The following is a 12,134-nucleotide window of genomic DNA, read 5'->3' on the forward strand; positions in this document are numbered from 1 at the left end:
TCAAAATTAATACCTCTAGGAATAGTAATTATAAATACATAAATTTCCATGGAAAAATTATAAAATAAGTCACCAATGCTAAAACACTAGAAATAGTTGCTATTAGAAAATTTTACCAAATTGTCAAAAATGAGATAATCTAAGTGCTACAGAAGTTGCTGTTTATATTGCTCCAAAACATAGAAAAAGAAAATGAAAAATTACAAACCATCTCCCTATGAATACTGATGCCAACATTCTAAATAAATTTTAATTAGAATTTTAAATAAAATATTAGCAAACTAAATCTGACTAGATACTGAAAACTATTATCACCAAGTGGATTTATTCTAGTAATTCAAATATCATTAATTATTATGAAATCCATTATGGAAACCCATACAACTACCACATGAGTTTCTGATTGACCCTCCCTAGAAAGGAGTGTGCCCACCAGCATCCTACTGAATATCACTCAATATCATAGCAAACGAGGAACACATACACATGAACACAGGATAATAATGATAATATTAATAGCAACAATTATTGAGAAACATTTCATTTAAATGCAAAGTGAGTGTACCACATTATATACTCTTTAATCTTAACAAAATCTGCAAGATAAGTATTATCATCATCCCCATTTTATAGAGGGAAAACTGACACTCAGAAATTAAGACACTTCAAGGTCCCTTGGTTAAATATATAATACAATAGCAGCCAGGCAAGGTGGCTCACGCCTGTAATCCCAGCACTTTAGAAGGCTTAAGTGGGAGGATGGCTTGAGCTCAAGAGTTCAAGACCAGCCTGAGCAACATAGTGAGACTCTGTCTCTACAAAAAAAAAAAAAAATTAATTAGCTGGGCACCCTAGCATATGCCTGCAGTCCCAGATATTTGGGAGGCTGAGGCAGGAGGATCACTTGAGCCCAGGAGTTTGAGAGTGCAGTCAGCTATGATCACACCACTGCACTCCAGCCTGGGCAACAGAACAAGACCTTGTCTGAAAAAAAAAAAAAAAAAAAAGAATAAAATTAAAAATACTGGGGGGTGGAGCCAAGATGGCCGAATAGGAACAGCTCCGGTCTATAGCTCCCAGTGTGAGCGACGCAGAAGACGGGTGATTTCTGCATTTCCATCTGAGGTACCAGGTTCATCTCACTAGGGAGTGCCAGACAGTGGGCCCAGGACAGTGGGTGCAGTGAGTGCACTGTGCGCAAGCGGAAGCAGGGCAAGGCATTGCCTCACTTGGGAATGTGAGCAAAGGAATGCGTCCAAAGGAACGCAGCAAGGGGTCAGGGAGTTCCCTTTCCTAGTCAAATAAAGGGGTGACAGATGGCACCTGGAAAATCGGGTCACTCCCACCTCAATACTGTGCTTTTCCGACGGACTTAAAAACCGGCGCACCAGGAGATTATATCCCGCACCTGGCTCGGAGGATCCTACGCCCACGGAGTCTGGCTAATTGCTAGCACAGCAGTCTGAGATCAAACTGCAAGGTGGCAGCGAGGCTGGAGGAGGGGTGCCCGCCATTGCCCAGGCTTGCTTAGGTAAACAAAGCAGCCGCGAAGCTGGAGCAGCTCAAGGAGGCCTGCCTGCCTCTGTAGGCTCCACCTCTGGGGGCAGGGCACAGACAAACAAAAAGACAGCAGTAACCTCTGCAGACTTAAATGGCCCTGTCTGACAGCTTTGAAGACAGCAGTGGTTCTCCCAGCAAGCAGCTGGAGATCTGAGAACGGGCAGACTGCCTCCTCAAGTGGGTCCCTGACCCCTGACCCCCGAGCAGCCTAACTGGGAGGCACCCGCCAGTAGGGGCAGACTGACACCTCACACGGCCGGGTACTCCTCTGAGACAAAACTTCCAGAGGAATGATCAGACAGCAGCATTCGCGGATCACAAAAATCCGCTGTTCTGCAGCCACCGCTGCTGATACCCAGGCAAACAGGGTCTGGAGTGGACCTCTAGCAAACTCCAACAGACCTGCAGCTGAGGGTCCTGTCTGTTAGAAGGAAAACTAACAAACAGAAAGGACATCCACACCAAAAACCCATCTGTACATCACCATCATCAAAGACCAAAAGTAGATAAAACCACAAAGATGGGGAAAAAACAGAGCAGAAAAACTGGAAACTCTAAAAAGCAGAGCGCCTCTCCTCCTCCAAAGGAACGCAGCTCCTCACCAACAACGGAACAAAGCTGGACGGAGAATGACTTTGATGAGTTGAGAGAAGAAGGCTTCAGACAATCAAACTACTCCGAGCTACAGGAGGAAATTCAAATCAAAGGCAAAGAAGTTGAAAACTTTGAAAAAAATTTAGACGAACGTATAACTAGAATAACCAATACAGAGAAGTGCTTAAAAGAGCTGATGGAGCTGAAAGCCAAGGATCGAGAACTACGCGAAGAATGCAGAAGCCTCAGGAGCCGATGCAATCAACTGGAAGAAAGGGTATCAGTGACGGAAGATGAAATGAATGAAATGAAGTGAGAAAGGAAGTTTAGAGAAAAAAGAATAAAAAGAAACGAACAAAGCCTCCAAGAAATATGGGACTATGTGAAAAGACCAAATCTATGTCTGATTGGTGTACCTGAAAGTGACGGGGAGAATGGAACTAAGTTGGAAAACACTCTGCAGGATATTATCCAGGAGAACTTCCCCAATCTAGCAAGGCAGGCCAACATTCAGATTCAGGAAATACAGAGAACGCCACAAAGATACTCCTCGAGAAGGGCAACTCCAAGACACATAATTGTCACATTCACCAAAATTGAAATGAAAGAAAAAACGTTAAGGGCAGCCAGAGAGAAAGGTCGGGTTACCCACAAAGGGAAGTCCATCAGACAAACAGCGAATCTCTTGGCAGAAACTCTACAAGCCAGAAGAGAGTGGGGGCCAATATTCAACATTCTTAAAGAAAAGAATTTTCAACCCAGAATTTCATATCCAGCCAAACTAAGCTTCATAAGTGAAGCAGAAATAAAATACTTTACAGACAAGCAAATGCTGAGAGATTTTCTCACCACCAGGCCTGCCCTAAAAGAGCCCTGAAGGAAGCACTAAACATGGAAAGGAATAACCGGTACCAGCCACTACAAAATCATGCCAAATTGTAAAGAGCATCGATGCTAGGAAGAAACTGCATCAACTAACGAGCAAAATAACCAGCTAACATCATAACGACAGGATCAAATTCACACATAACAATATTAACTTTAAATGTAAATGGACTAAATGCTCCAATTAAAAGACACAGACTGGCAAACTGGATAAAGAGTCAAGACCCATCAGTGTGCTGTATTCAGGAAACCCATCTCACGTGCAGAGACACGCATAGGCTCAAAATAAAAGGATGGAGGAAGATCTACCAAGCAAATAGAAAACAAAAAAAGGCAGGGGTTGGAATACTATTCTCTGACAAAACAGACTTTAAACCAACAAAGATCAAGAGAGACAAAGAAGGCCATTACATAATGGTAAAGGGATCAATTCAACAAGAAGAGCTAACTATCCTAAATATATATGCACCCAATACAGGAGCACCCAGATTCATAAAGCAAGTCCTGAGTGACCTACAAAGAGACTTAGACTCCCACACAATAATAATGGGAGACTTTAACACCCCACTGTCAACATTAGACAGATCAACGAGACAGAAAGTTAACAAGGATACCCAGGAATTGAACTCAGCTCTGCACCAAGCAGACCTAATAGACATCTACAGAACTCTCCACCACAAATCAACAGAATATACATTTTTTTCAGCACCACACCACACCTATTCCAAAATTGACCACATACTTGGAAGTAAAGCTCTCCTCAGCAAATGTAAAAGATCAGAAATTATAACAAACTGTATCTCAGACCACAGTGCAGTCAAACTAGAACTCAGGATTAAGAAACTCACTCAAAACCACTCAACTACATGGAAACTGAACAACCTGCTCCTGAATGACTACTGGGTACATAATGAAATGAAGGCAGAAATAAAGATGTTCTTTGAAACCAATGAGAACAAAGACACAACATACCAGAATCTCTGGGACACATTCAAAGCAGTATGTAGAGGGAAATTTATAGCACTAAATGCCCACAAGAGAAAGCAGGAAAGATCCAAAATTGACACCCTAACATCACAATTAAAAGAACTAGAAAAGCAAGAGCAAACACATTCAAAGCTAGAGGGAAGCAAGAAATAACTAAAATTAGAGCAGAACTGAAGGAAATAGACACAAAAAAACCCTTCACAAAATTAATGAATCCAGGAGCAGGTTTTTTGAAAGGATCAACAAAATTGATAGACCGCTAGCAAGAATAATAAAGAAGAAAAGAGAGAAGAATCAAATAGACGCAATAAAAAATGATAAAGGAGATATCACCACTGATCCCACAGAAATACAAACTACCATCAGAGAATACTACAAACACCTCTATGAAAATAAACTAGAAAATCTAGAAGAAATGGATAAATTCCTCGACACATATACCCTCCCAAGACTAAACCAGGAAGAAGTTGAATCTCTGAATGGACCAATAACAGGCTCTGAAATTGTGGCAATAAGCAATAGCTTACCAACCAAAAAGAGTCCAGGACCAGATGGATTCACAGCCAAATTCTACCAGAGGTACAAGGAGGAACTGGTACCATTCCTTCTGAAACTATTCCAATCAACAGAAAAAGAGGGAATCCTCCCTAACTCATTTTATGAGGCCAGCATCATCCTGATACCAAAGCCGGGCAGAGACACAACCAAAAAAGAAAATTTGAGACCAATATCCTTGATGAACATTGATGCAAAAATCCTTAACAAAATACTGGCAAACTGAATCCAGCAGAACATCAAAAAGCTTATCCAGCAAGATCAAGCGGGCTTCATCCCTGGGATGCAAGGCTGGTTCAACATACGCAAATCAATAAAGGTAATCCAGCATATAAACAGAACAAAAGACAAAAACCACATGATTATCTCAATAGATGTCGAAAAGGCCTTTGACAAAATTCAATAACCCTTCATGCTAAAAACTCTCAATAAATTAGGTATTGATGGGATGTATCTCAAAGTAATAAGAGCTATCTATGACAAACCCACAGCCAATATGATACTGAATGGGCAAAAACTAGAAGCATTCCCTTTGAAAACTGGCACAAGACAGGGATGCCCTCTCTCACCACTCCTATTCAACATAGTGTTGGAAGTTCTGGCCAGGGCAATTAGGCAGGAGAAGGAAATAAAGAGTATTCAATTAGGAAAAGAGGAAGTCAAATTGTCCCTGTTTGCAGATGACATGATTGTATATCTAGAAAACCCCATTGTCTCAGCCCAAAATCTCCTTAAGCTGATAAGCAACTTCAGCAAAGTCTCAGGATACAAAATCAACGTACAAAAATCACAAGCATTCTTATACACCAATAACAGACAAACAGAGAGCCAAATCATGAGTGAACTCCCATTCACAATTGTTTCAAAGAGAATAAAATACCTAGGAATCCAACTTACAAGGGACATGAAGGACCTCTTCAAGGAGAACTACAAACCACTGCTCAATGAAATAAAAGAGGATACAAACAAATGGAAGAACATTCCATGCTCATGGGTAGGAAGAATCAATATCGTGAAAATGGCCATACTGCCCAAGGTAATTTACCGATTCAATGCCATCCCCATCAAGCTACCAATGACTTTCTTCACAGAATTGGAAAAAACTACTTTCAAGTTTATATGGAACCAAAAAAGAGCCCGCATTGCCAAGTCAATCCTAAGCCAAAAGAACAAAGCTGGAGGCATCACGCTACCTGACTTCAAACTATACTACAAGGCTACAGTAACCAAAACAGCATGGTACTGGTACCAAAACAGAGATACAGATCAATGGAACAGAACAGAGCCCTCAGAAATAATGCCGCATACCTACAACTATCTGATCTTTGACAAACCTGACAAAAACAAGCAATTGGGAAAGGATTCCCTATTTAATAAATGGTGCTGGGAAAACTGGCTAGCCATATGTAGAAAGCTGAAACTGGATCCCTTCCTTACACCTTATACAAAAATCAATTCAAGATGGATTAAAGACTTAAACATTAGACCTAAAACCATAAAAACCCTAGAAGAAAACCTAGGCATTACCATTCAGGACATAGGCATGGGCAAGGACTTCATGTCTAGAACACCAAAAGCAATGGCAACAAAGCCAAAATTGACAAATGGGATCTAATTAAACTCAAGAGCTTCTGCACAGCAAAGGAAACTACCATCAGAGTGAACAGGCAACCTACAAAATGGGAGAAAATTTTCACAACCTACTCAACTGACAAAGGGCTAATATCCAGAATCTACAATGAACTCCAACAAATTTACAAGAAAAAAACAAACAACCCCATCAAGAAGTGGGTGAAGGACATGAACAGACACTTCTCAAAAGAAGACATTTATGCAGCCAAAAAACACATGAAAAAATGCTCACCATCACTGGCCATCAGAGAAATGCAAATCAAAACCACAATGAGATACCATCTCACACCAGTTAGAATGGCAATCATTAAAAAGTCAGGAAACAACAGGTGCTGGAGAGGATGTGGAGAAATAGGAACACTTACACTGTTGGTGGGACTGTAAACTAGTTCAACACTTGTGGAAGTCAGTGTGGCGACTCCTCAGGGATCTAGAACTAGAAATACCATTTGACCCAGCCATCCCATTACTGGGTATATACCCAAAGGACTATAAATCATGCTGCTATAAAGACACATGCACACGTATGTTTATTGCAGCACTAATCACAATAGCAAAGACTTGGAACCAACCCAAATGTCCAACAGTGATAGACTGGATTAAGAAAATGTGGCACATATACACCATGGAATACTATGCAGCCATAAAAATTGATGAGTTCATGTCCTTTGTAGGGACATGGATGAAATTGGAAATCATCATTCTCAGTAAACTATCGCAAGAACAAAAAACCAAACACCGCATATTCTCACTCATAGATGGGAATTGAACAATGAGAACACATGGACACAGGAAGGGGAACATCACACTCTGGGGACTGTTGTGGGGTGGGGGGAGGGGGGAGGGATAGCTTTAGGAGATATACCTAATGCTAAATGACGAGTTAATGGGTGCAGCAAACCAGCATGGCACATGTATACATACGTAACTAACTTGCACATTGTGCACATGTACCCTGAAACTTAAAGTATAATAATAATAAAATAAAATAAAAATAAATAAATAAAATAAATAAATAAATAAAAAATAAAAAGATTGATAGAATAAAACAAAAAGCTATTTAAAGGAAAAATAGATTACTTTTCTCACATAACCATTTAAAAATATGTACATTTTAAGAAAGGAAAGACTAATATTTAAATGAGATAAAAATCTGAGAGAGTGCTAGAGTTGTACCAGTTCAGGCAGGACCAAAGGAGTCTCTCATAGATTGATTCAACAATCTCAGAGATCCACAGGAAAGCAGGTGACATAGTGGGAAGAGCACCAAACTGGGAGCCAAGGAACTGAGTTTTCCACCCTGGCTCAATAAGAAGCTCCATCATAGTGGGTAAGTCACCTTAGTGCGTCAGTTTCCTCATCTTAAAATGAAGACTGACAAGGACCATTCTAATGCCCCGTACTCTATAGCTGTTGACATTAAAGGAATAATCTGGAAATGTAAATGGAAGGGCATCTCAGCCACAGTTGTAGGCTTCTGGTAGCTCAAAGGCTGGGAACCACAGGGCAAGAAAGCCAGTAAGTAGCCATGCTTAAGCTAAATGAAGAAAGATGGGTACTCCCCTCTATTAGGCTCACTGAGGACAGAAATGGGCAAATGTATAGATAAAAATTAATAAAGGGGAAAATATTCATATTCATAGTCATAAATTTATGTATGTATATACATATGTATACGTGTATGTATATGTATACGTATATGTAAAAATTAATAAAGGGGAAATATTCATATTCATAGCCATAAATTCATGTAAGGAATATGTATGACTGTTGGACAATGTTCTTGCTGTTATTTTATAAAGCACCAAAATAATGAATAGCAACTAAGGAAAAGAATAAAACACAGAGCTTCATGCCAAGGCCAGGGATTCCATAAAACACTAAGGCAAATAAAACAATTCCTCAAAGTCTATGCTGGTCACAGCTTTCACAAACCCTGCCATAGGACCTTAACACTTATGTGTTGAAGTGGCACTTAGAATTAGGTAAGTTTTATTTTCTCCAAGTCTTCACTGTTATCAACGATTATTCTTATAACAACCACCTGGTGTTGAGCATTATGCGAGGAACTATAAAAATATAAAAAGAATTATAAAGCATGTCCCTAGCCACCAAAAACAGAACAATATGCACAGGAAAATAAGCAAAATAACTGAAGACAGTGAGAGCATGCCTGTGTATATATGCATATATGCCATCTACTTTGGAATTTAAATCACATTTTCCCACAGAAACACAGAGAAGGTGGTTAGGTTTCAGTTGAGGTGACTCCTCAAACTTATTTCATGCTTATTTAGTTAAGCCTCAGTAGCTGTCCTTAATTCCTTAAATCTCGAAGTGATTTTCAACCAAGTTGAGGGACTAATAGGTAGTGCTGTATAGCTGGAAATAACATATTCGATATTATGACATAATTTTACAATTAGAAAATGAACAACTATTTTTCATGATGCAGAAGCCACTATTTTAATTAAATGAATTTAAAAGTAAGTGGTAGCTATAACATACACACACAGCATGACCTGCCAAGCACTGCTCCAATATCTTTATACATAACTTACTTTTCCTTATTTAACTCACTTTATTTATTTATTTATTTTATTTATTTTGAGACGGAGTTTCACTATTGTTGCCCAGGCTGGAGTGCAGCGGTGCGATCTCACTGCAATCTCTGCCTCCTGGGTTCAAGCGATTCTCCTGCCTGAGCCTCCCGAGTAACTGGGATTACTGGTACCTGCTGCCACGACTGGCTAATTTTTGGTATTTTTAGTAGAGACAGGGGTTTCACCATGTTGGCCAGGCTGGTCTCAAACTCCTGACTTCAAGTGATCCACCCGCCTCGGCCTCCCAAAGTGCTGGGATTACAGGCGTGAGCCACTGCGCCCAGCCTAACTCACTTTATTCTTAAAACAACCGCAAGAGGGAGTACGGTCAATATTCCCAGTTTTAAGGTGAGTAAACTAAGGCAGAGGGATGTTAAGTAATTTCCCCAGTCACATAGTTCGACAAACCTTCTTGGTGGGTGAAGATACACAGAAAATATTTTATTTTCTGAATAATCTCATTATCCAATATTCTTCACTCGGGTTGAAAACAGAATGAGGGGATAAAGGCACTATGTTAATAGTTAGGTAAGTACTTTTTTTTTTAAGCAGTACGTAAACTAAAATGATTCATAGTAGTATGGCCCCAAATAATTCCATATTGTTTATACCACAGACAGGTTCACACAAGGGCCCTAGGATATATATACATGGATGTTCACTACAGCAGTGTTTTGATGGCTAATGACTGAAAATCTAAATGTCCATCAATGGGGACAGGCTAAATACTATTTTTATATTTTTACAAAGAACTGCTGTGTAGCCATAAAAAGGATGAGGTAGTTTTATACCCATGGATATTGAAAGTGCCTAATATACGGTATTAAATGGCAAAAGCATGTGTATTAGGATTCCACTTGTGGGAAAGACAGAAGGGGGTATATATTATCCTGTGCTTTATTATGATCAGAAAATTTCTTAAATATAAGCAAGAAATTATTTACAGTGCTTACTTCTGGGAAGTGGGGAATGGAGATGGGTAGATCAGTAGATAGAGAAGAAAAAGACTTTTCTTTTTACATTGTATCCTTCTGTATTAAATTTCCTTTTATCAAAAGCATATAGCTGATTTTAAAATAGCTTACTTAAAAATACAGCAATATAGAGCTTAGTCTTCTTTTACATAATGGTTTCTAACCACAGACTGGTATGTAATGATCAGCGGTATTCCTAATAGTAATTAACCTAGAGAAATTAATGAATGATTTATTTTATAAACAAGGATAAAGTCAACATCCCTTTAATTAATCCATTAATCAAGGGGAGAAAAAGAAAGGGGGCCTATAAACCTCAAGCAGAAGGTTGAAAAAAATCTTCTAAAGATCATGTTTAAGAAAGACTGCATCCCAGAGTCTGGATGCCAGAAATGCCAACGACCTTCTTGAAAAACAAGGAAGTATCTTTACGTGATTGTCAAATTGGGTTGGGAGGTTCCAAGGTGTGGACAAGGCTTTTTAAGAATTTCATTCTTTTACGTTTATACTTTTGCATATTTCATATTATACACAACATATTTACAGTGGTAGTCATACACTATAAATAATTAAACATACAACATTTGGGGAGATGCATGCTCAAAAATGTTTTACTGATAGGGAGTGGAATTAAAAAGGTTTGGAAGCTACTGAGGTAGTAAAAAATGTTAATGCAGTGAAAAGAAAAACATTAAATGGTCATTCTGTGGTCAAGGGACGAGAAGTAAAAGCTATGAAGCAGTTAATGTACAATGCCTGCAACTTTTGAGTACTCTTCAACATTTTCCTGCATCTATTCCAAAACCAAATCCTGCCATTTTTCCAATAGGATATTTCCTGAGTTTGCCCCTTCATAACCATTCTGACCATCTAAATCTTATCAATTCACGCTTTTGGAAAGGCCTCCGGCCCTTCTGCAAAGAGCCCTCCACTTGCTTGCATCTTGCACAGAACTGTAAGAAGGTCCTTTAAGTGCTCAGACAGCTTCCAACTATTTCCAAAAGTGAAAGTACTTATCCATGATTGTAAATATCCCTGTCCCACTCTCAAACTGTCCGCTCCCCATAGACCAACTGGAGTTCTTTAAATAAGTCAGACAAATATATTCCTCATTCCTCAAGGGACTCACCCTCCCTTTCACATTCCGGTTGTGCAGATTAAACATACTCCACACCATCAAACCAAGTTATTTTTCCTCGGGAACTCTCTTCGAGGTTTCTTTTTCTCTAACAGCCTGCCCACCTCTGATTCCTGGGATTTTCGTGTTGACGGGATCGTTGGGATCTTTCCTCTCTTCTCATCTTTCCAGTAACCCATTAGCATTAGCAGGATTATTGGACAGGCCTCCGTTTGCATTAATATCTCCAATGATTCTGTGATCTCCGCCCTAAAGACCTTTGATTTCTTTTGGTCGCGCCTCCCCTTCAGGACACCAAGTTTGTTTAGGGCCTGAGCACAGGGGCCCGGCAGGTTCTTTCTGACGTCAGCGGCTGCGTACCGAGGCCGACTTAGGCAGGCCGCTCCAGGAACAAGGCCGTGCGGACAGGACTGACCTAGGCGCTGTTCCCCGTCGCTCCCAGAGGAGAAACGTACCTGGGAGGGGACAGACCGTGAGCAAGTGGTCCAAGTCTGCGCAGGGCGACCCCGAAGGCCCACCGGAGAGGCCGAGAGGCTTGTGGGCTACTAGAACGAGGCCTGGTAGGTGAAGGAGGCGGGTGAAGGGCCGGATCCAGGACTGAATCCGGGAGAGGCGGGGCGAGGAGGGGACTCCGGTGTAGCTGCTTGGGCAGCTCCCGCGGCCCCTCTGGCGGGGGTGACCGTTATTGGACTCGCAGAGGGTTGGGTAGCGCCCCCCCACTCACCTAAAAGCGCTGCCGCCTGAGGCTCCAGCTGCCACCCTCCCAATTCAAGCCACGTCAGCTCGGGAACCCTATAGCGACACCTTCCACCGCCGCGCCCCACCAGGGACTCAGCCACTAGCAGTTGGGACGGAAGATGGGATTAAGACACCGACCAATCAGAACTATCGGCAGGACGTTACCAGGGAGACCAGGCACGCCTTGTTTGTTACCAACCTATCAACAATGACGGAAACCAATCAACGACAGAAGATGCTCCGCTTCCTCAAAGAAACAGCCAATGGACCCTAAAGAGTGAATGAGGGGCGTGATTAGACGCTAGTAGGTGCCCCGGAACAAGATCTGGGGAGGGACAGGAAGTGCCGAGTGGGCGGGCGTTCTGGGAAAGGTCAGATGTTGTCAGTGTGAGGTGGTTATGCTGGCTTCCTTCAATTCCTCTGCTTTGTCGGCTGTGACTGACCGAGACTGCGGCTTGGGCCTCCGCA

General features: G+C 41.1%; 1 protein-coding gene across 26 annotated transcripts in view; it reads right to left on the reverse strand.

Annotated features, from left to right (window-relative positions):
• The window catches only part of GOLGB1 (golgin B1), a 95,741-nt gene extending 83,909 nt beyond the window's left edge, over nt 1-11,832 (reverse strand). For 3 of the 26 annotated variants that reach the window (XM_054481083.2, XM_054481081.2, XM_054481074.2), the window contains exon 1: nt 11,653-11,832. The gene's annotated coding sequence lies outside the window, so the exon portion shown is untranslated. Of the gene's footprint in view, nt 1-10,919 lie in introns of all 26 variants that reach the window. The other 23 variants (XM_063662600.1, XM_054481079.2, XM_054481078.2 and 20 more) reach the window with 13 other exon arrangements.
• Between the last annotated feature and the right edge of the window lie 302 nt (nt 11,833-12,134).

Source organism: Pongo pygmaeus, chromosome 2 (assembly GCF_028885625.2).
Source record: "Pongo pygmaeus isolate AG05252 chromosome 2, NHGRI_mPonPyg2-v2.0_pri, whole genome shotgun sequence".
NCBI lineage: Eukaryota > Metazoa > Chordata > Mammalia > Primates > Hominidae > Pongo > Pongo pygmaeus.